The sequence below is a fragment of the Oryza glaberrima genome, chromosome 3 (assembly GCF_000147395.1).
Source record: "Oryza glaberrima chromosome 3, OglaRS2, whole genome shotgun sequence".
In the NCBI taxonomy this organism is placed as follows: Eukaryota; Viridiplantae; Streptophyta; class Magnoliopsida; order Poales; family Poaceae; genus Oryza; species Oryza glaberrima.
The window spans coordinates 13,039,923-13,061,240 of NC_068328.1; the positions used below are offsets into that span (position 1 = coordinate 13,039,923).

Below are 21,318 nucleotides of genomic sequence, written 5' to 3' on the forward strand. Positions count from 1 at the left end.
ATCGCCATGATGATAGTAAGTTTGATTAGCAAGCACAAGTTCACACTATATAGCCTTTTCAGATGGTTGTTGGTGATTAGTTGGTGATTGTTAGTTTCTTTTTAGATTGGTGATTATTAGGTAAAAAATGTTAGGAACACAGTAGGTTTCTTGTATACTTGTTTGATGAATATTTTTTTTACCAAAATTCAAAGGTAAATAATAAATAATTAGTCAATAATTTCACATGTGAATATTGTTTGCAGCCCAAATTTACAAAATACATAAGGAAAGTGTCTGATCTAACTCGTTTTGTTGCATATTTCAAATAGAAAATACTGGGTTCGACCAGTTTATGATTTCGATATATGATTTGAAAGTTTCGAGTAGTTAAAAAAAAGAAAGCAATTAACTAGTAATAGCTGCACCTAGTTGGTTTGCTACTAATCACGTGGCCACATACGCTTATTATCTGTAGTGTGGCAGTAGTAGACTCAAGTTAATGCAAACGACGTACATGCCAGTGGGGCAGGCAAGCGGGTATTTTTAGCTCACTTATCTCACTTCTAATTTATTTTTTCTTTTAAATTTTGTACTATCATATGAGAAATGAACTAGTAAGCGAATTTTTATTTGGATAGCGGGACTATCCCACTTGCATCCCTACATGCAGGGTATTGACCACGGAAACTCGTCAATAAGGAGGCTGAAACACAACCATCAAACTGCATCTCTGTCTGCCCCCCCCCCCCCCCCCCCCCCCCTCGGCCTCCGGCGATCGGACTACCCAAGTACTATTTGAATTTCAATCGAAACTAGAACCTTCATTGGTGATCGGATCGTTGATCCGATACTTTGATTCCGATAACAAACTGTACAGACATGTTCGGCTCTCATCGACGATTGGACTGTTTATGTGTTGTTTTAACAATCAAAACATATTTTGCCCCCTTACACACGGGAGTTATTCTTTAATCATAGGCAAATTAACCATCCTCTATTTAACGCCAGCTACGAGGTGCGACGTGCAGATTTAATACACTAACTAGCATGGTGGCCCGCACAGATTGCGTGGCTAGCATCATTATATTTTCTCTCATATAATAGCATATATGTTTTCTCATTATATTATTCAAACATATTAAAATAACATCATAATTTTAAATTTTACAATAACTTTACGAAACTACAAATGTGTAATATTCATATTGTATTTTATATACGTGTTAGTTATTAATTATTTTTAATATCAAATTTTAGTTATTTGTAAGTTATATATATTCCTATATGGACTCTAGACTCATCCTTTAATATTTCTTTTTTTAATTTCGAATTTTCTGTAAATTGTATTTCTATATAGACTCTAGGCTTTTCTTTCAATATTATTTATTTTTATTTCTGAATTTTTATTATTTTTAATTGTATTTCTATGTGGACTCTAAACTCATCTTTCAATATTCTTTAATTTTTAATTTCGAATTTCAGTTACTTCTAAATTGTATTCCTATATTGACTTTAAATTCTTCTTCCCATGTTTTTCTTAATTTTGAATTTTAGTTATTTGTAAATTGTATTTTTATATGGACTCAAAACTCTACTTTTAATTTTATTATGTTTATTCCAAATTTTAGTTAGTTTTAAATTCCTATATGGACTCTATACTCTACTTCTAATATTCCTTATTTTTTAATTCCGAATTTCTAGTTTTTTTTAATTGTATTTTTATATGGACTCTATACTCTACTTCTAATATTCCTTATTTTTAATTCCGAATTTCTATTATTTCCTAATTATATTTCTATATGGACTCTATACTTTACTTCTAATATTCCTTATTTTAAATTCCGAATTTCAGTTATTTCCTAATTGTATTTCTATATGGACTCTAGTCTCCTTTTCTAATGTTCCTTATTTTTTAATTCTGAATTTCAGCTATTTCTAAATTGTATTTCTATATAGACTCTAGTCTCCTCTTCTAATATTCCTTATTTTTTTAATTCTAAATTTCAGCTATTTCTAAATTGTATTTCCATATGGACTCTGCATTTTCTTTTTCTCCGATTAATGTGAGAATTTCTAGGCCATGAGAGTGAACGTGGATGCTCCTTTTTCTATTCCTTTAATAATATAATAGATTGACATCATGGTCGGTTGTCAACACGCTCAAACGGTCTAACAAGCTGACGAAGCTATAGCCACCACAATAAGTTCACTTTGAATCTCTTAACGAGTGGCCATTCATCCCTGAACCTGTGAACCACAATACCGGATATCTCGACCTCCAACTATTAAAACCGGCGTAATTTGACTCCCTCAGCAATTTTGGAGAGCGGTTTCGCTGACGTGGTGCCTACGTGGTGTTGTTGACCCGGTCCTCGTTCCACGTAGCATTGACGTGACGCTTATGTGACATTAGAATTAAAAAAAAAACTAAATAATGCTCCGCGCGTTACGACGGACTATTCATGTGTGCAATGCAGCTATAAATTTTCAATGTATAGACATGAGAGATATTATGTACCTATAAAAGCACCTCACATATGAAAAATGAAATACTTGTTTTAGTGGTTTTTATAGCATACAACACGGGAAAATATGTAGTGCAAACCACATATGTAGTAGAAACTTGGAAACTACCGTTGGATCGAGAAATGGACGTCCGAGATTCGTCCACGTCACCATGAGTTAAAATTTAACTCGCGGATTCACTCATGAGTTAAAATTTTACTGGGAGTTAAATTTTAACTCATGGTGACGTGGACGAATCTCGGACGTCCATTTCTCAATCCAACGGTAGTTTCCAAGTTTCCACTACATATGTGGTTTGCACTACATATTTTCCCATACAACACTAAGTGGTTTGAGTTATCTCATAATCAATGAAAAAGATAACCATTGATATTTAATGTCTATTGGATGGTTATGGTGACGCATGAAAATGATCCAATGGCTCTTGTTTTGTGGTGATGTGGCTCAATACATGTTTAGCTTTTGGTGCCAACTAAAAAGGATGTGAGATTGATGCATTCTAATTAATCAACATATCGTATTCCAAACTGCAGTGGTAAGAAGACATTCAAGGAGGTGGTTAACTGTCTCCAGGTTCGTAAGGTGTAATTGATATTAGTCATTTTGCCATACCCTCCTTGATGGCAATCTGTCCTTCGTCCATATGAGGTTTTTAAGCACAAGCCAAGTGAAAAATCTTGCTTTATATTTCGAAGGTGCTCATGTCCTACAGATCATTCCCCCATATGCCCTTCCCACGTCCTTTAATTGTGTTATGTAGAGAATATATTAATTTAGAGAAATTTTAAAGGGAGCATCAAGCTGATGTTTTTATTAGAATAGTATATATAGGATTTGTTCATGAACAAAGATGATTAAAGTGAACTAAAACCACGTTACTCCTCAGCAACCCATAAGAAAAGAAAGACAAACAAACCTCGAACGTCTTCCATGAAGCTCACTTCTGAAATTTTACCTAGTAGCTTCCAAGGTGATAAAAGAGCACCATAACGGGAAGCCAATGAAAAACTAGATGCTATATGAAAAAAAGAAATTCGTAAAAACCTAGACAATACAAATAAATATAAAGTGGGAATTTCCGAACGCAGGACCCCTGGTCGAAACAGATTATTGTCACTGATTATATACTTAACTAGGTCATGCCCCACGCGCACATTGCTGCGGGAGTTTAGTATAATAGCAATAAGTACAAATAATATGTAAGATAGCTAAACATTAATATGATTTATGGTCATTTAAATATTATATAGTATGATGATCCAAATATAAAAGAAAGGCGATGAGACTTTATGAGAGAATCAAATGAGAGAGGTAATTTAGAACATAGATTAATCATCTAAGGGCTAAAAACAATTGAGGTGATTTGGCTTAATGAGAGAAAAGATACATAACATTAACTAAGTGATGATTAACTATATAGTTATATAAGATATTATAAAAAATAATGGATAGATATATTTAAATATTATGTGAATTATGTGGGATGATTATTTAATATGTTTGCATTTTAAAGCTCTAAAATTTAATAAATATAGAATTATAGATAATATACTATGCACGCAATGATGTTTTAGGTGTAATAATTGTTGGCAGATGATGATATAGCATCTTGTAGGTTGAGCTTTAGGATTTGGTGGGTTATAATTTTATAGTAACCACAATACCGGATATTTCGACCCACAACTATTAAAACCGGTGTAATTTGACTCCCTCGATGGTTTTGGAGGGTGGTTTTACTGACATGACGCCTACGTGACAGTGTCAACCAGGTCCTCGTTCCACGTGGCGTTGATGTGACGCTTATATGGTATTAGAATTAAAAAAAACTAGATGTTGCTCTGCGCGTTACGTCGGATTATTCATGTGTGCAATGCAGCTATAAATTTTTAATGTATAGACATGAGAAATATTATATACCTATAAAAGCACCTCACATATGAAAAATGAAATACTTCTTGTAGTGGTTTTTATAGCATACTACACTAAGGGTCTGAATGTTGAGTTACCTCATGATCAATGAAAAATAATAACCATCGATATTTAATGTCTATTGGATGGTTGTGATGACACATGAAAAATGATCCGATGGCTACTTCTTGTAGTGGTTTTTTTATAGCATATACTACACTAAGTGGTCACTGAATGTTGAGTTACCTTTTAATCAATGAAAAATGATAAGTGTTGATATTTAATGTCTATTGGATGGTTGTGGCTACGTATGAAAATGATCCAATGGCTCTTGTTTTGTCATGTTTTGTCAGTGATGCGGCTGAATGCATGTTTAGTTTTTGGTGCCAACTATATAGGATATATAGATATGTGTAGGGCCCATATGCTATTCAAAAAAAATATTGGGGGACCCACATGTCATCTTCTCTCCTTCCCTTCCTCCTCGGCGGCGGTGGGGGCAACTGGAAGGCCGCCGTTCTGCAGAGCCTTCTGAGCTTCGTGGTAGAGCAGGAGAAGAGCGTTGTTGTGCTGCTCAGCAACCTGGTGAGGTTCGCCATGGACAAGGTCACAGGGACGTCTACAGTGGCGACTGGCGAGGCGGAGGCGCGGGAGGACCAAGATGCGGGTGGAAAGCAGCAGCAGTCAGTGATTGAGCTAGCGCGCAGCTTTTGACGGAAAATCCGCGCTCGGCCGATGGTACCGGGTCTGTGTTGGCACGAACTAAGTCAACGAACAGTCGAACACAACGGTCTGGGAGATCTGCTTAGCTCCAGTGCAGGTCCAAAGGTTGATGAGGTGCGGACGTGCCAGTCAATTTGATCCTGCAGTTGACAAGATATACAAATAGCAGATCAACTAACCGATCGGCTGACAAGCCGATGGAGTGATTCCAGCCGATGCCGGTATCAGTCGATAGTGATAGGATTTTGAGCTATCGGCCATATGTTTGATGTAAAATCTGACACTTGATGTAAATAAAGACAATCGGCTGATGATAATGTAATATAACAATAATATAATCCTGTAGAAACCAATCAGCTAACAATGATATGATAGAACAAGTATTGATCCGAAAGTTAAAGCTTACATCGGTTGAAGATCCAATGTCATAAATCCACAAGATTAGACAAACAGTGAAACCTTTGTTGCTATCGGCTAAATCCAACTTGTATGCAATCCTTGTAAGCCGATGCAATGTCCAGATAACTCATTGGCTAAAACCCCGATGAAACCTTTATTAGCGATCAAGAAGCAGGCTAGAGATTATGGTTCTAAATACGACTTAGTAGGTCGAATGTACTGATGCAGCACTAAGTATGAAACACAATATCTAGACAATCAAGCCCTTGACTGATTTTCAGGGTGGTAGATACCTTAGCTAATCTAATTTGGGAAAGCGACTTAGCCGATACCGGCATAAACCCTAAAACGAATATCAGTCGTTACAAGTAAATCAAGCTACCAAACTAGATTAACTAATATATATGATAAATAGGTAGGCAAATATATCAACTAAACCAGAGCAATCCAAGAGGACGAAGCGGTGCAGCCTTGAACGATGCCAATGTAGCCAATAAAATTGTTAGGGCCGGCGCAACGTAGGACTTACCCCCTATGTCGGAGATCGAAAGCCGATGCAGCCCTGCGTCAAGTGTCAAGTTCCGTCGGATGATAAGTAAAAACCTCAGTAAAAAGGATGGCGATGTGCCGAATTTGTATTGATTGTGGAGATAGTTTACAATCACCCCAGGTGTACATATTTATACCCATGGGTAGGTACTAGTCCTTATTGGACAAGAAAGAAACTTTCCTAAAGATAAAGTAAAACATAAAGTCTTTATGGGACACTAAACACACTTTCCTAAAGATAAAAGGAAACTAACAAATACTGCCTAATTAATAGATAACTTGTCATGCCGCATTCAGCATCCTTCTTGAACTCGGTCACTTCTAGCTAAGCTTCCTTTAATAGATTAGTTTTCTTAACCGAATATAGCAAGAATCCGACTATTGGCGACTTGATAATTCTCATCGGCCGATTCCAAAACTCTGAAGCCGATATTGATTTTAGGCTGATGACGTCTTCAAGGCTTACCAAATTTCATTGTTAACACAGCCCCCCCCCCCTCCCGAAAAAAAAAAATTGGAGTACGAGAGCTCATGCTTCAATATTATCTTCTGTCTAGTCTTAATAACTCCAAAATTGATCTTACTTACTGTCTGCATTAGATGAGCTATGCTATCGAACTCGTGGCAAAATAATTTATCCTTGATAGGTGTTGATAGCCCTTGGAATGCAAGATATGCTAGTTGCTCATCACTTAGACTCAAACTATAACATCGGCTGCGGACATTACGAAATCTCTGAATATATTCCATAACCGATTCTCCTTCTTACTGCTCAACCGATATTAAGTCTATATTATTACATAATTCTTCCACAGCAACGCGCGGAGTACCCATCTAGTTAATCATAGACATTAGCACCCATATCCATAATTAATCATACTCACTAGCACACATATACACAGAATTAATCGCTTGCCCATCTGAACATGAATAGCATCATCACAATTCACAAGGTTTGACAGATCTGATAAGAACTGTCCCTACACATCTACTTATTCAATCACATAAGCAGTAAAATGTCTCAGTCGAAAGGTAAAAGTATCAGGCAAATATTCAATCACATAAGGTCCAACACTAATGCTTGCTCCAAAGGATGTCTTCACCCTGAATAGAAGTGCTAAAAAAAGAACATAAGTGCTCCTCTCCTGCATGTCCAGACCGCCATCCATGCGTGCTTTACAGAATGTCCTTAAAAGAGATAGTGACAACACTATTATACTATGCCAATTTACAGAATGCTGCAAACGCCAGATGTGCAACTCCAGGAAAAAGATGAACACTAGTGCTGAAGCAGAACTGAAATGGTATAATACTTGTTTAAGGACCCACTCAAGTGCAAGAGAAATTATAATATAGCACTAATGCCACCATGAGCTTCAGTGGCCCGGCTACTTCTTGCCATTATCTCTGAATATCTTATGATCTAGGTTCAAATTTTTAAATGGAGTTTCAGGTTGCAAACCAGTGCAGTACAACCGATTTACATCAGTAAAATTGAAATATTTCTGAAGTACAAGGCCTATATGTGCTAGTCCCAATTAAAACTGAAATAGTTTTCAATGAAGTTCAAACCGGGAATTTCAGTTATGTTCATATTGGCCATGAGTTGCGGCCAAATTTATCATTGGCACAAAAGACTTGAACATGGGTTCTCAAAAAATCTAGAACCATAAAACATACATATCTATCATACAGTACCAATGTTGGTATTCAGGTAGAACTAGTTCTTGGTGAATCAAAGACAAGGAAATCAAATGAAGGGTACGGTATATAACTTGCACCTATTGTTGCTAGGATGAAGTATATGGTGCTTTCCTTTCTTTTGGACTAAAAATAGATAAAATTGTACATCCTAAAAACAGTAATACTAGATGTGTTTGAATACAGCTAAATTGTACCATGTGCTGCTTGTTCTGAACTTGGTATTTTCAGATTTCAGAGCAACTCTGCCATAGCTTGAGTTCTAACTCTGCTTTTTTTAAGAATATTTACTCGGCTTAGCAACATATCCAAACGAAAAACAGGGATATGGCAGATCATATAAACAATTGTGATGTTGTTGGGAAATTTGGACTTGTACCCACCAAGTATAAGTCTAGCTATGGCTCGATAGACACAAGCACCATGTGGGCCTACCCAGCATGTTTTATCTAGTTTCGTTCCAACTTAAAATTGAGTAGAATTTGGGTTTCAGGTCATAGTTGAAGCAGCTAATGCATATAACTGAAAGTAGTAAGACACAGCTACGAAAAGAAACTGCTAAATTGATCATGCTTCAGATTCTAACATGGCAACAATTGTTTGTTTTGAGCATGGAACTTCCAGAACCTATAATCCTTCGGTTTTCATTTTGATTCACAAAACTGTACATGATAATGCGGCAAGGCAACTCACGAGAATATGAACATCAAAATTACTAAACGACTGATGCCTGGAGCTTTCTCTAGTTCCTGGCAGCTAAGGTAGAAATTAAATTTGAAAATATATTGTTAATTCAATTTTTTCTTATAAATATTCGGAATGTAAATTTTTTTGCGTAAATATATCGCCGGTCTCGCACAAACGTTGCATGAGAACGACGTGAGAATGACGTCGTGGATGGTATCGCGCGGCGAAAGTACGAGACCGCGTGGTCTCGCGCGACAAGACCACGCAGTCTCGCGGAATGGGAGAGCGAGACTGAACGGTCTCGCGGAGTCAAGCAGCAGCAGCAGGGGTCCTGCCTGATGCAGCAGCAGCGAGCCCCGTCGTAGTCTATTTCATCTCCAACCAGCAAGCAAATATTCCACATCTTCTCTTCCTCTTCCACAATTTCATCTTTAGCCGTCACTGCTAAGACGCCTATGGCTAAGTCAACTCAAGCTCCAGCTCTCCTCTGCACATTCTCTCTCCATTACTTTGCATGTACTGATGTAGCTTGTGCTGCTTCAGTTTTATTTTGGGGAGAACAAAGGATATGCATCAATGCTTCATTGTTCATCATCATCTGTCAAAATTGTTGGTTGCTCCTAATTTCAGTTGCAAAATCTGTCAAAATCGTCGATTAGTTTTTCATGTCTTTGAGCTTGTACTCCATCACACATATGCAGTTAATTTTTGTGCTTGCTGGTCGCTGCCATCCGATAATCACTCATCAATTATCACCGTATTTTATTATTGTTAGCTGCTTATCATAATCCCATTTTACATCTCCAAATTATCATGATGGCTTGGAGTGGTAGTTAGATCATTAGCTCATTGCTTGCTACTGTCAACACGTTCACTAGCATTCTTTGGGTCTTTTGCTAGTAATGTACATCACTGCTTGCTGCACATCTATCAATATTGACTTTTGTTATATCCATCAATTATTGTCCTCTACAAATCAAATTTTCTTTGTTTCCTATCTAGTCTATCTATTCAAGTCCTGCTGCATACTCCCTCCGTATTTTAATGTATGACGTCGTTGACTTTTTAACAAACGTTTGACCTTTCGTCTTATTCAAAAAATTTATATAATTATAATTTATTTTATTGTGACTTGATTTATCATCAAATGTTCTTTAAGCATGACATAAGTATTTTTATATTTGCATAAAATTTTTGAATAAGACGAGTGGTCAAACGTTGGTTAAAAAGTCAACGGCGTCATACATTAAAATACGGAGGGAGTATATACTAGCATCGTCGTGTCATTTACTAGTTCCCATTGAGTCCATCGAAGTCATTGCCTATTCTTCAATTTGCCGAAGTCTTGCCAATCTATCTCCATCATCACTAGTTCCACATCGGAGCTAGCCGTCATCATCAGTTCATCACCAGCTCCACATCGGAGCAGGTCATCTCCAACTTCCCCAACTCTCCATCGGAGTTGGTCTTCATTATTGTCCTGTCATCATCACCAACTCCCTGCCGGAGTTGGTCCATCATGCTCCCCGTTGGAGCTGACATCATCATCAATCATGAAGGACCGAAGAACAGTTTGTGAAGGTCCTTCAATATCATTGTCACCATCTCTGAATCAATGAAGAGCTGAAAAATAGTTTGTGAAGGCTTAAGGTACTAAAGGCTGAAGAACGATCCATGAAGGCTCCAAGGTCCGCTTCATTGAAGATGAGATGAATCATTTCTTCTTCATCATTTCAAGAACTGCACACTTCGACGTCATCATCAAGCATGGACTTTTGATTTAGTTTAGTGTTTAGTTGTAGTTTTCAAATGCAACGTTATTGCATACACATTGCATTTGAGTAGGGGTGTTAAGTGTAATAGTGTGTATTGGATATTTTGGTTATTTCCCATCCCTCTTGTACACAATATATTGCCCATAGAGCTAAGTCAATGCAACAAGTTTATCCCCAATTTCCTACTCCCTGAAATTGACACACACATCATGTGGTAGATGCGTTTTGAGGCGTTGGATGAGACGATCAAACGGCTACGGAATGGATGAGACCTTTCGGTGTACATTTCAGTTGGGTGGCCATAGCAAAAAGTTTGAATTGATCCTTTTTATATTAGTATAGGTGTAGTACATTTGATTCCACCATTAAAAAAAAAAAACCTCGACTTAGCTTCCGCCATTGCCGCCCACAATATATGGAGCCGTAGAAAACATATTTCATTTGGACCCTAGGGAAACATCATAAATATATGGAGGAGAAGTTCCTCATTCAGGCCCTTATCTACACCAGGCCCTTAAAACGTAAATAAACAGATATTTTCTTATCTCTAATCAAACACACCAGCAGATTCACAATCCTAATATTAGATCAAAATCTACTGAATGATATCATTGGAAGCACATCTCTTCATGTAATCCGTTGATAAACCGACTAAAATCAATAAAGTCCGAATAAATTTGGTCCAAAAACTTTAAGTTCAATTTGAATTTTATCTGCTTTCTATTAAAAGCTATGCCCTCGTGCCTTTTGTCTTAAGATATACTTGGTATTTTTTAAAAAAAACTTAAAAACAAGTGGTTTGTGTTTTCGAACCGTTCCGAAGTCCGGAGTCCACTGAAATTATGAATTCTGGATACCCCAAACAACCAAATTAACAAAAGAAAAAAACATCAGCCCTCAATCAATAGTCGTCCAAGTATTTTAAAGAACCAAATTAACAGAAATCATCAGCACTCACTAGCTGTCTCAAATTTTCCAGTAACCGGAATTGTTCAGTGGTCATCTCAAGTATTCTAAATCATCAAACTCAATAGTTGTCTCAAGTATGAGAAGAAAGTTGTAAAAAAGTATGAGGAGAGACAAACACAAGTACTAGCGACGACGGCGGCTAGTAAGTCTGTCTACAATCGCATAGGAAACGACTGATGCCAGGTACGCCATTGGATTGGTGGCTGGTTGCACTGGCTGACCATATGCACTGGTGGCTGGCTGCACTGGCGCTGGCAAACTTCTTGAGGTGTCGGGACAGGGACAGGCCCGCAGGGAAGCGTCAGCGCAGGATGCTCTTGGAAGGGCAGCGCAGGAAGCCCTTGGGAGAAGTGAGGCGCGATTGCGGGCAAGCTAATCTGCGGCACCAGAGGACCTCCTGCAGGAATAAGAATTCTTATTTAGTTCAATTGACCATATGCAAAATGAAAATGAGTTCAATTGGCCGTATTTACAAGCAAACAGAATTATACTATTTTAAAGAAAAACTCATACCTTGTGATCGCCTTCTCACGAACAGCCAAATCACCACCAGCGCGAAAGCAAAGAGCATGGCCGATCCAAACCCAATTCCTAAACCGATAAACATCGGATTAGTAGAAGTTGACTTCCTTGCGTTGCACTCCTTGTTACCAGTCTCAATCAAAATATTTACTTGATGGCCCTCTTCTTTTGTGTCCTCTTTGTGCCTTTCACCTAATATAGAGAATGTGTTCAGTAAACAGTTAAACTAGCTAGGCTAACAGATCAGATAAGACAATGTTGTTCAGTAAACAGATAAAGCAGGCTAACAGATCACACAAGCAAAGGGAAATATACCTGATACATAACAAATGGACGATACATCTACACTGGATGATTCTGGTTGACCCGTGCACTCTCGGTGCCAATCCATAACATCATGAACATTGAAACCTCTAGAAGTAATTGGCACAGATCTGCCAATTTCACACAAAACACTAGCATTGCCACAAGTGTGGACAGCAGATTGTAAAAGGTCGCAACACACTGCGGGAGAAGCACCATACTGACAAACTTGAGCAATGCTCGTTGAGTACTCACCGATGTCGCAATCAGTTCCATGGTTGCTTCCTCTCACCGTACAAATCAAGCTCATCATAATAAGAAAGGGCTACGCTCCGGTGCATTTTACTTGCAGTATTCTACTCCAAGTAGAATTAATCTCAACCGTTTATTTTAAAGGGTAGATTAGTAATCTCTTAATACAGTTTAGGGTAATTTTGGCATGGGTTGAATTCTTTTTCTCATCTGGTACGGCGGAGTCGTCGCTTTTCTTTACGTCCGACGCAATCCGAGCTCCTGACGCATGCACCGCATCAGTCATCGCAGGCGGTGGCACGGCAATATCAGGTCCAAACCAGTATGTTGATTCTTTGAGATCCAACCTAAACAACCGTTGATAACTCGAATCTTACTCACAGCACAGCGCCTCGACACGCAGGCCCGCATCAGGTTACCGCTCCTCCTCACCCGGCAGGCGGCGGCCGGGCGAAAATCGCCGGCGGTGCGGTCGGCGGCTCGGCAAATTACAGTTAGATAATGACAAATTACGATAATACCCCTACACGAATTATTATCTCTGGACAAATATGCCCCTCCATATTTTTACTACTATAAAATCTGGTGGGAGTAGAACTAGATCTCAACCCTACGATTAAATACGATCAACGGCTCGGATTAATTTCTACTACAAGTAGAAAGCACCGGAGCGAGCCTCAATAAGAAAAAGAGTAACTGCAACGTACAACGTTTGTAGATAACAACCTGATAAAAAATGAGATGGAAATCAAGACAAATACATGATTCATGACTAAATTACATCGTCAAGAGAAATACAATCTTATGTTCTAAAGACAAATCATCATAAGAAAATCTACAAAAGGTCATATTCAAAAAGTCTCATGTTCTACACACAAATCATTCTAAGAAAATCTATAAAAGGTCCTATTCAAAATGGAGCTAAAATTCAAAAGGCATAAAAGGTTTGGATCTGCATATAAGTCGCATTATACCTCATGAGCTTTCTGTTCCGTCTGCTTGTGCCATTGACTAAGGATTCCAGTCACTCCCTTCTTGTTATTAAGCTTCTTGGAGTACCATGGTCCAGACTCACTGCTAGAGTCTAGGCAGCATCTTGTCCCATTCTTGTCAACAGAAAATCTGATAACATTAAATACTGGGCATCAGTTTGGAAAAAAAAACACCAATGTACATAAATAAAAATGCAGGTCTAACAAAAAGATGATAGCACATGCTATACTCCCCCAGGTCAGGGAAATCGTGTAATACTTCATTTACACATCATTTCAGTTGAATATTCACGGATCTTTTATAAGATTGAAAGATATCTAAGTCATAACCATTTTAAAGGGAAAAAATATTTCATCCCACATCCAGATATAATTGATATGCTAATATGCCCAAAATCCTTAACAAAGACCATTCAAATATTCCATCAACAATCTACATTGAAAATAAAGGACTATTTGACATTTTTAAAAATCAGATTTAAAAGCTTTCCACAATGTAAAGGACTCTATATTCCTTAACATTCCTCAAGCAGGGGACTATGTAACTAACGGCATTCACGGGTTGAAGCCAAATAATTTATCATTACAGCAATCAATACATGATCTTAACATATAATGTGTTAATAGACCTGTTGTTTTTAACAGCATGCTAACAAAGGATCCTAGGATCCAAATAATGAAATTTAACATACAATGTGTTACTAGAAAAACAGTAATTCAATGTTTTGGGCTGACAATGCAAACCATGATTAACCTTGTAAGGAGGACAAAGTATCTCTGTCATTTGGGAATACTTATTCTGAAAAGAGAAGATTTTAGCTGAAAGGAAAACCTCTGTAGTATGTCTAGTCTAATGTAGAATAATGAAGTGAATTTCCTCGGACTAAAAATTCAAACTGTGAACACCTCAACAAGTATTTCAGAAGGTCAACAATCTACATTGATTTCCCTTAACTTAGAGAACATAAACAGAAAGGGAGTTAAAGTTACAGAAACAGCAGATGAAAGATAAGTACAACAGCTGGCTCAAAGGAATAGGGGTAATCCCCTTGTACCTTCTGATTTTATCATCCTGATGATTTGTTTCAATGCAAACCCCACCTAATGCTGTCTTTGTCTGAAGATTTTGAAACATTAGAGTTTAGAATCAGTACTCATTTGTTGACAAGAGAAAAATGCTCGCGGAATAAATTTAGCTGCACAGCATTATCTACAGATGCAATCAAAGTGTGCTCTTAAATCTTACCACACATTTTACAAGATGTGTTCTTAAATGTATTCTTGTAAAATGTAATACATGGTGTCACTAAAATTGCTCTCGGGATAAATTTCAACAGCACAGTACTTTAGCGAGATACAATAAAAATGTAATACAAGAAGATGCTATCTCAAAATACATTCAAATTGTACAGTATTGACACTTACGCATTCAAAATGCAATACATCTTTTCTCACCCAGAAAAGATGTCAGGAGGATACATTAAACTGTAATGTACTCTACAGGGATGCAATAAAGATGTAATACAAAATAAGAAATAAAAAGACATCTAAGAAACGTTCAAATATGCTTTGGTTTTCGTTTTCTGCCAAACATCACAAGGATGAGATCGGAAGCCTCGATACTTTGGATCATATCACATAACATCTCGCCGTCTCAAGAACAAATTAAGCAGCATTAAAATTCGTAAACGAACAAAGGATGAGATCGGAAGCCTCGATACTTGGAATCATATCAACAATCTCGCCGAATCAAAACAGATTAGGCAGAGCATGAGATTCGTAAACGAACACAGTGCACACGAAAACGTTTATCGTGATCAGCAATAAAAACATTCAGAATTAGCACTCGAAACCCATGCCTAGAACCGGATCTAGGCCGCTACCGCTACTATATCGATATAGAAACAACAGCAGAAGAGTAGTAAACGGTTGTGCAGACTGCAGAGATCTAGAGGGGTGGGAAGGGGAGAGGGTAAGATGAGCTCAGTTTGCTGATGGGAACGTGGTTGCGAGTGACGTACACCATAGCCTCGAGAAGAGTGGACGAGCTCCTTCTTCCATACCTGCGCGAGATTGTCCGAGGCCAGCGCCTCACCATCTGGAGAGGCCGCGGCGGGTGGCGCCAGCGCGATCTCCATCGCCTTCTGCCTCACCAGCTTGTCCGGTGTCGACGTCGACGACGACGAAGCCGCCGCCTGCGGAGCCGGCGAGGTCGACGGTGGAGGCCTCCGGACGGTGACAGGGGTGCTACCCGGCGGCGGCGGCGGCCACACGACGCCGGTGGGCCGGTACGGCTGTGCTCCCCCACCGCCGCCTCACCCCGCCTTCCCCGCGGCCGGGGCCGCCGCGCACACCACCATCTCCTCCGCCTCCGCCTCCGTAATCCATGGCAGCGACAGCGAGCGCAGAGAAATGCAAAACGAGAGGTGGTTGGTGGGGTGGTGCACTGGTGAGGTGTTGAGGCTACAAGGCAACAGAGGGTGAAGGGGGCTTTTATATTCTTCGGAGGCGTGGTGGAGACCGGCGAGAGACCCACTGCAAGGGAAAAGGGGGGGAGGTGACCTTACCTCGCGGTGACTGTATGCGCGCGTGTGTACGGGGGGTGTGGTTAGGCTAATCAAACTTGCTACTCAAGAATCAATATTTAGTCTGGTTTTGGAGAATGCAAGTAATTGCTGTGATTAGGTTCAAATTGGAAATAATTAATCTGAGGTTGTTTTGTCAATTTAATTTTCGTTTAAGATCTTGTAGAGCCGAGCTGTGAACGTGGACTCATATTCAGGCGTAGCACTGTAGTATTGTTCAAAGTTCAATGGCAATCGGCAAAAGGCCATCTAGGATAAAGTTATTTTATTAAATTTAAAGTTGAATATATTTGTTAACTTTGTTTTTATATTAATTTAGTTAAAATTAAAGAAGTTTAAATTGAAAAATACTGAAACATCTTATAATATAAAAACGCCAGGGAATACAGATTATTCAATAATTAGATATTTGGTGGTATCTCCGGTAACTTGGTTTGCACTAGTACCTACGTTCTCTGGCCTCAGAAAAGAGATGGTACGTCTTGGACTCTTGGCTACTGCCAGCGAGAGGCAGGCTGTAGGCTGCTGGCTAGCTGCCGCTCGGTGAAAGGCAGCGGCCGGCCGGGCTTTGCAGGAGGGAAAGAGAACCCGACGAGAATGGATTGAGATCCTCTGCGGTCACTGCCCGGTGCATTTATCACTGACATGTGGGTCTGATGATCTTCAGACCCACATGTCAATGATTAAGACGCGATGCAGTTGACTGTAGAGTATCCTAATCCGATGAGAATATACACGGTGCTGCCTGGATACGTATGCACCAACAATCGAGGCTACTACTATACACAGCCTGTTTAGGCCATGACCGACGCAGACCGTAGTTCCGTTTGTTAGGTGGGCAAGGCTACACAAGAGAGCTTATTTCTTCAATAGAGGTAATACCCATAAGTGAGACCTTATTTATTGTAAAGTTGCGTAAAGCTGCACGACCAAGAGGCCTCAAGCTGCACAGCGCGAGCCACGGCTCGAACCCTGGCCTTAGACAGACGCCTCGCGCAGGGGTGCGCGGCGCGTGCATGAGGTTCGGGCCTCCTCGCAGGCACGTGCTTTTTGCTGCTTTTTGGCATCGCGTCCGCGTGGGAGAGGCTAGAGGTACGTGTCACGTCTTTGCGTTGGCCAATGGTATGCGTCCCCGCTCGACCGGGTAACATTGGTTGCTGTATTAGAGACTTAGAGTACGTAGGACTTATTCTTGCACTTTGAAGTTTGAACTCTGCAGATCGCGAGGTGAAACGTACAGGGAGTGTCCGGCGGCCAGCTTGATCACGCATGCATCCGATCGATCAGCGCCCCCGAAAGTAAAAGCAAAAGGTAATTTTCTTTTGAGTGATAAATGACATAGTATGTGGTAAGGTGTGGGTATTATGTTATTACTTTCTCCTTTGGAAACTAATCATCATATAATGGAATCAAACATTTCTTAAATTGATCATCATATAATCACATGGATACGGATTCTATCGAAATACAATTAATACAGGATGGGAGAATGTGTGCATGCTATAGTATAAATGATATGGTGTTTTAATCGATATATGTATTATAGAAGTGTGTGTATGGTGTGTCTTGATTAATACAGTTTAAATTATTCTTGTTCTTTGTGTATAAATATATATAATGATCATTATATAATGGAAGGAGTAGGCTCTCTTGAGTTTGGTTAACATGGGATCTGAATTTCTGATAAAGTGATCAACACCTTTTACAGGCTTGGTGTGTTCGGCATAAGAGGTTCCCAACTCCTCTCCCCTGTGTTCCACACGCACATTTTTCAAACTACTAAATAGTGTGTGTTTTGCAAAAAGTTTCTGTACGAAAGTTGTTTAAAAAATCATATTGATCCATTTGTAAAAAAAAATTAGCTAATACTTAATTAATCACACACTGATGAATCACTCTGTTTTCCGTGCACAAGAGATTGATTCCCATCTCCTCCATCCGAACACAGCCGCCTTACATGCATGCCCTTGCCTTCCGCCAGCACGGGAATTGAGCTGCGTGGGTTGGTCAGGTTACCACCGGTTACCCCAGTACGTCCCCAACCCACCCACGTGCGATCTGCGTGCCTCTGCCTCCAACCAACAACAGAAATCCCCATCGGCCCCAACCCCCGACACGCCCGCGCATCGGGACATGGCGCGCCCACCTCACACACACACATACTCCCTCTCCGTCTCAAAAAAAAAAAAAACAAACCCTGATTTCCGTGTCTAATATTTAACCGTTCGTCTTATTTGAAAAAATTATAAAAAAAATTAAAAAGACAAGCACGCATAAAATATTAATCATGTTTTATCATCTAATAATAATAAAAATACGAATTATAAACAAATTTTATATAAGACGGACACTTAAAGTTGGATACGAAAACCTAGGGTTTATCTTTTTTTTTTGGGACGGAGGGGCTATCTCCCTCTCTGTGTGTGTGTGTGTGTGAGCGCTCGATCGGTGACAAACCACGTGTACGCATGGGTGCGTTGGTGGTGGTGGTCAAGGGGGGGAAGAGCTCTTCAATGGCTCGGTCTCTACGACTCTACCGCAACGACGCTGCTCGGTCGCGTGGCCGTGGCGGCCGTTTCCGCCTGGCCCAGCTTGCCCTCCGCGAGAGAAAGTATCAAGAAAGCATTTTTTTTCTTTTTTTGAAAAAAAAAGGTTGATGCATGTTACTCCTAGCTAGCTAGCTAGCACAGGGTTTGCAAGAGCTTATTATTAACCGTGCATGCGTGGTAAGTACGAGTATTATTAACCGTAGTTTGCAAAACTAACTCAGGTTTGAACTGCAGTACCAGGTGTATGTCCGTGTGTGGTAAATAAAACATGCACGCGGTATATGGAAAACTGTATTCATCCCTTAAGGGGGATATTCTCTCATTTTTTATGTCACTTAAAAAATCATCAAAAAAATTTTAAAAAATTAGTACGATAGATCAATATGTGATATGTCACTTTATAAACATGCATATTCAAATTCAACTTATACATGTAGAACAAAAATAACAAATTTGACTATGAATAGAACGCGTAATTCACGGTTAATTTTGTTATTTTTGTTTCGAATTGTATAAATCGAATTTTAACTTACATGTTTGCGAAAAGATATATTATGTATGGATCTATCTTGATAATTTTTTTCAAACTTTTTTATAATTTTTTAAACACCATACATAAAACAAGGGGATGTACCCATAAAATCCACTTCCTGCGGTACATTTACTGTAGTACAGTCCAGGGCCAACACACAAGAACACGGCGAGTGCATAACTGCATATGCATGTCTGTCTCACGTGATGGCGTCGCAGATCACACGATCGATCGAGTGACAACAAATCTGGGCACTCCACGTACCCCTGCCCTGCGCCATGTAGAGGGCCGGGTCCACTTGGCTATCATCTCCTCTGCACCACGTTGCATCTGGTCGCCTGCCCGCGTTGCACGCATTTGCACACAGTATCTGAATATCAACACAAGCTGGGCTATAGCTATACTACTAGTTTGAACTGAAGAGATGAGCAGCTAACTAGGGATTAATTCATCGACCTTAGCTGATTAGATCAAGGCTAAACCACCTTTCTTTTTTGTTTTGATCAATCGTTTTAGGTTTCTTTTTTTGGCCAATTGAGCCTAATGAAAATTTCAAATCAGCACCTCAAGTCTTCAAGTTTCAGTCAAGCTGCTGGGACGACCGCTTTGCTTGGACGCATTTGCATGCAACGCACGCAGCAGCTGGCGCACCCGTGTTCTTGCATGCCGGAGACTGTGCATCCCCATCAGCGCCACAAAAGTAAAAGCAAAAGTTAGCCGGCCGGATCAGGGGCCGGGTGGATCGGAGCACGTACGTAAGCAGCGCTGCACGCACCGTTTCTTTTCTTTTCTTTTCAAAAATTGTCTCTAGCTCGTTCGTGAGGGACTGCGTCTCGTCAAACTAAAATCCACTTAACCATGCACTGGAGTTTTCCATTGACTGATCACTAATGTGTGCTAGGTGTACAGGGTATGTGATTACGTCTGGAGTCTGGACCACGCTGTGATTGTACGTAAGCAGGTACAATAAGTTGACTGAGCAGGCTCCAAAAATATCCAACTTATTAAATTCATATGTGGAAAAGAGAGGAATAGGAGAGAGAAGAAAGCGAGCGACTAATCTGCCAGGAGATAGCACGGGTTCATGTGCGCTTTGTGGGTCTCACGACGAGCCATCCGATCCCGTGTGACATGCAGCGTATTCCCTCCCCTTCCGCAGCCCATCTTGTTTCTCTCCTCACGGGAGTGTCGCAGATCGATCTCTGCCGGCCACCGCCTCGCAGTTGTCTTCCGCGTCGATTCCCCGCCCAGTCTTCCCGGCGTGTCTTCGCCGACCGCCGTTTGTGATTGTCTTCCACCCCAACGCCTAGCTCAATCTCGCTCAAAAGCCTGACCAAGAAGGGTCTGTTGATGTCGTCGGCGCCCGTGGTGGCGGCGATGACAAGGGCGTTCTTCTCGGCGACTCGGCCGCTGGCATCGACGAACGCAGCGCTCACGGCGCAGCAGATCGCGAACGTGGCGGCAGCAGCGGGCGCCGACGACAACCGCGGGCTGGCGCTGCTGCTGGCCATCGCGTCAAGAAGGGGCCGATGCATCTACGAACAGAACAAACGGATCTCATCGTTGATGGAGCAGCAAATAGCTTTCTAATTTGAGTTATTGTCATCTAATCTCTTCCTAATTCTTTTGTTCTTCTCATCTATTTGCTGTCTGTGACTTTTATTTTCTTTTTATGTATAGAGCACTCCTGAGTATTGCACAACAACGACCACAGGGATTAAGTTCACTTTCGATCATGTATATCAATATATGCGTGTAAAATACATTTTTTTATGGATGAGATACAACCAACACAATAGCCACTCTGTTGTACAAGTTAGCTTTAAAATCAACTATAAAATGACATGGATACGAGTGGAGCCATCAGCTGGCTATACTATTGACCTTGCTCTTACTGTCTTACATACACTAGGTTTTTTTTCGTTGAAACAGGTTAAACTGGGATCTGAATTTCTCACACAGAGAGAGAGAGAGAGCCGCGTGGTACAGCTAAAGTTACCCAACCAAAGTGCCTCCGGCTCTCCAACCAGAGCAAGGCAGGCAAACCACGTACGCATGGGACGGGCCGATGGGGGACTGTGCGACTGTGCGTGCGTTGGTGGTAGAAGAGATTGACAACACCTTCTTTTTCTTATGCTTACGAGATAATTTTTAAATTAATTTTGTTTCTTATCATACTTTATTTTATAGCATTTGCTTTTAAATAATTAAAAACACGTATGCAAAAATTGAGTTAGTAATGAGGAGCTTGGAAAATTATATGCATAAGCGAAAAGATAGGACCGTCTAGCCACTAATTAAGGATTGAAATCGGGTGTAGTCGTAATTGCGGCCGCACCATAGGACTACATATATTTTTCAGTC

At 40.1% G+C, this 21,318-nt stretch overlaps 1 pseudogene; it reads right to left on the reverse strand.

The window, feature by feature from the left end:
• Positions 1–11,223: 11,223 nt before the first annotated feature.
• LOC127767980 (uncharacterized) lies at positions 11,224–15,676 on the reverse strand (annotated as a pseudogene).
• Between the last annotated feature and the right edge of the window lie 5,642 nt (positions 15,677–21,318).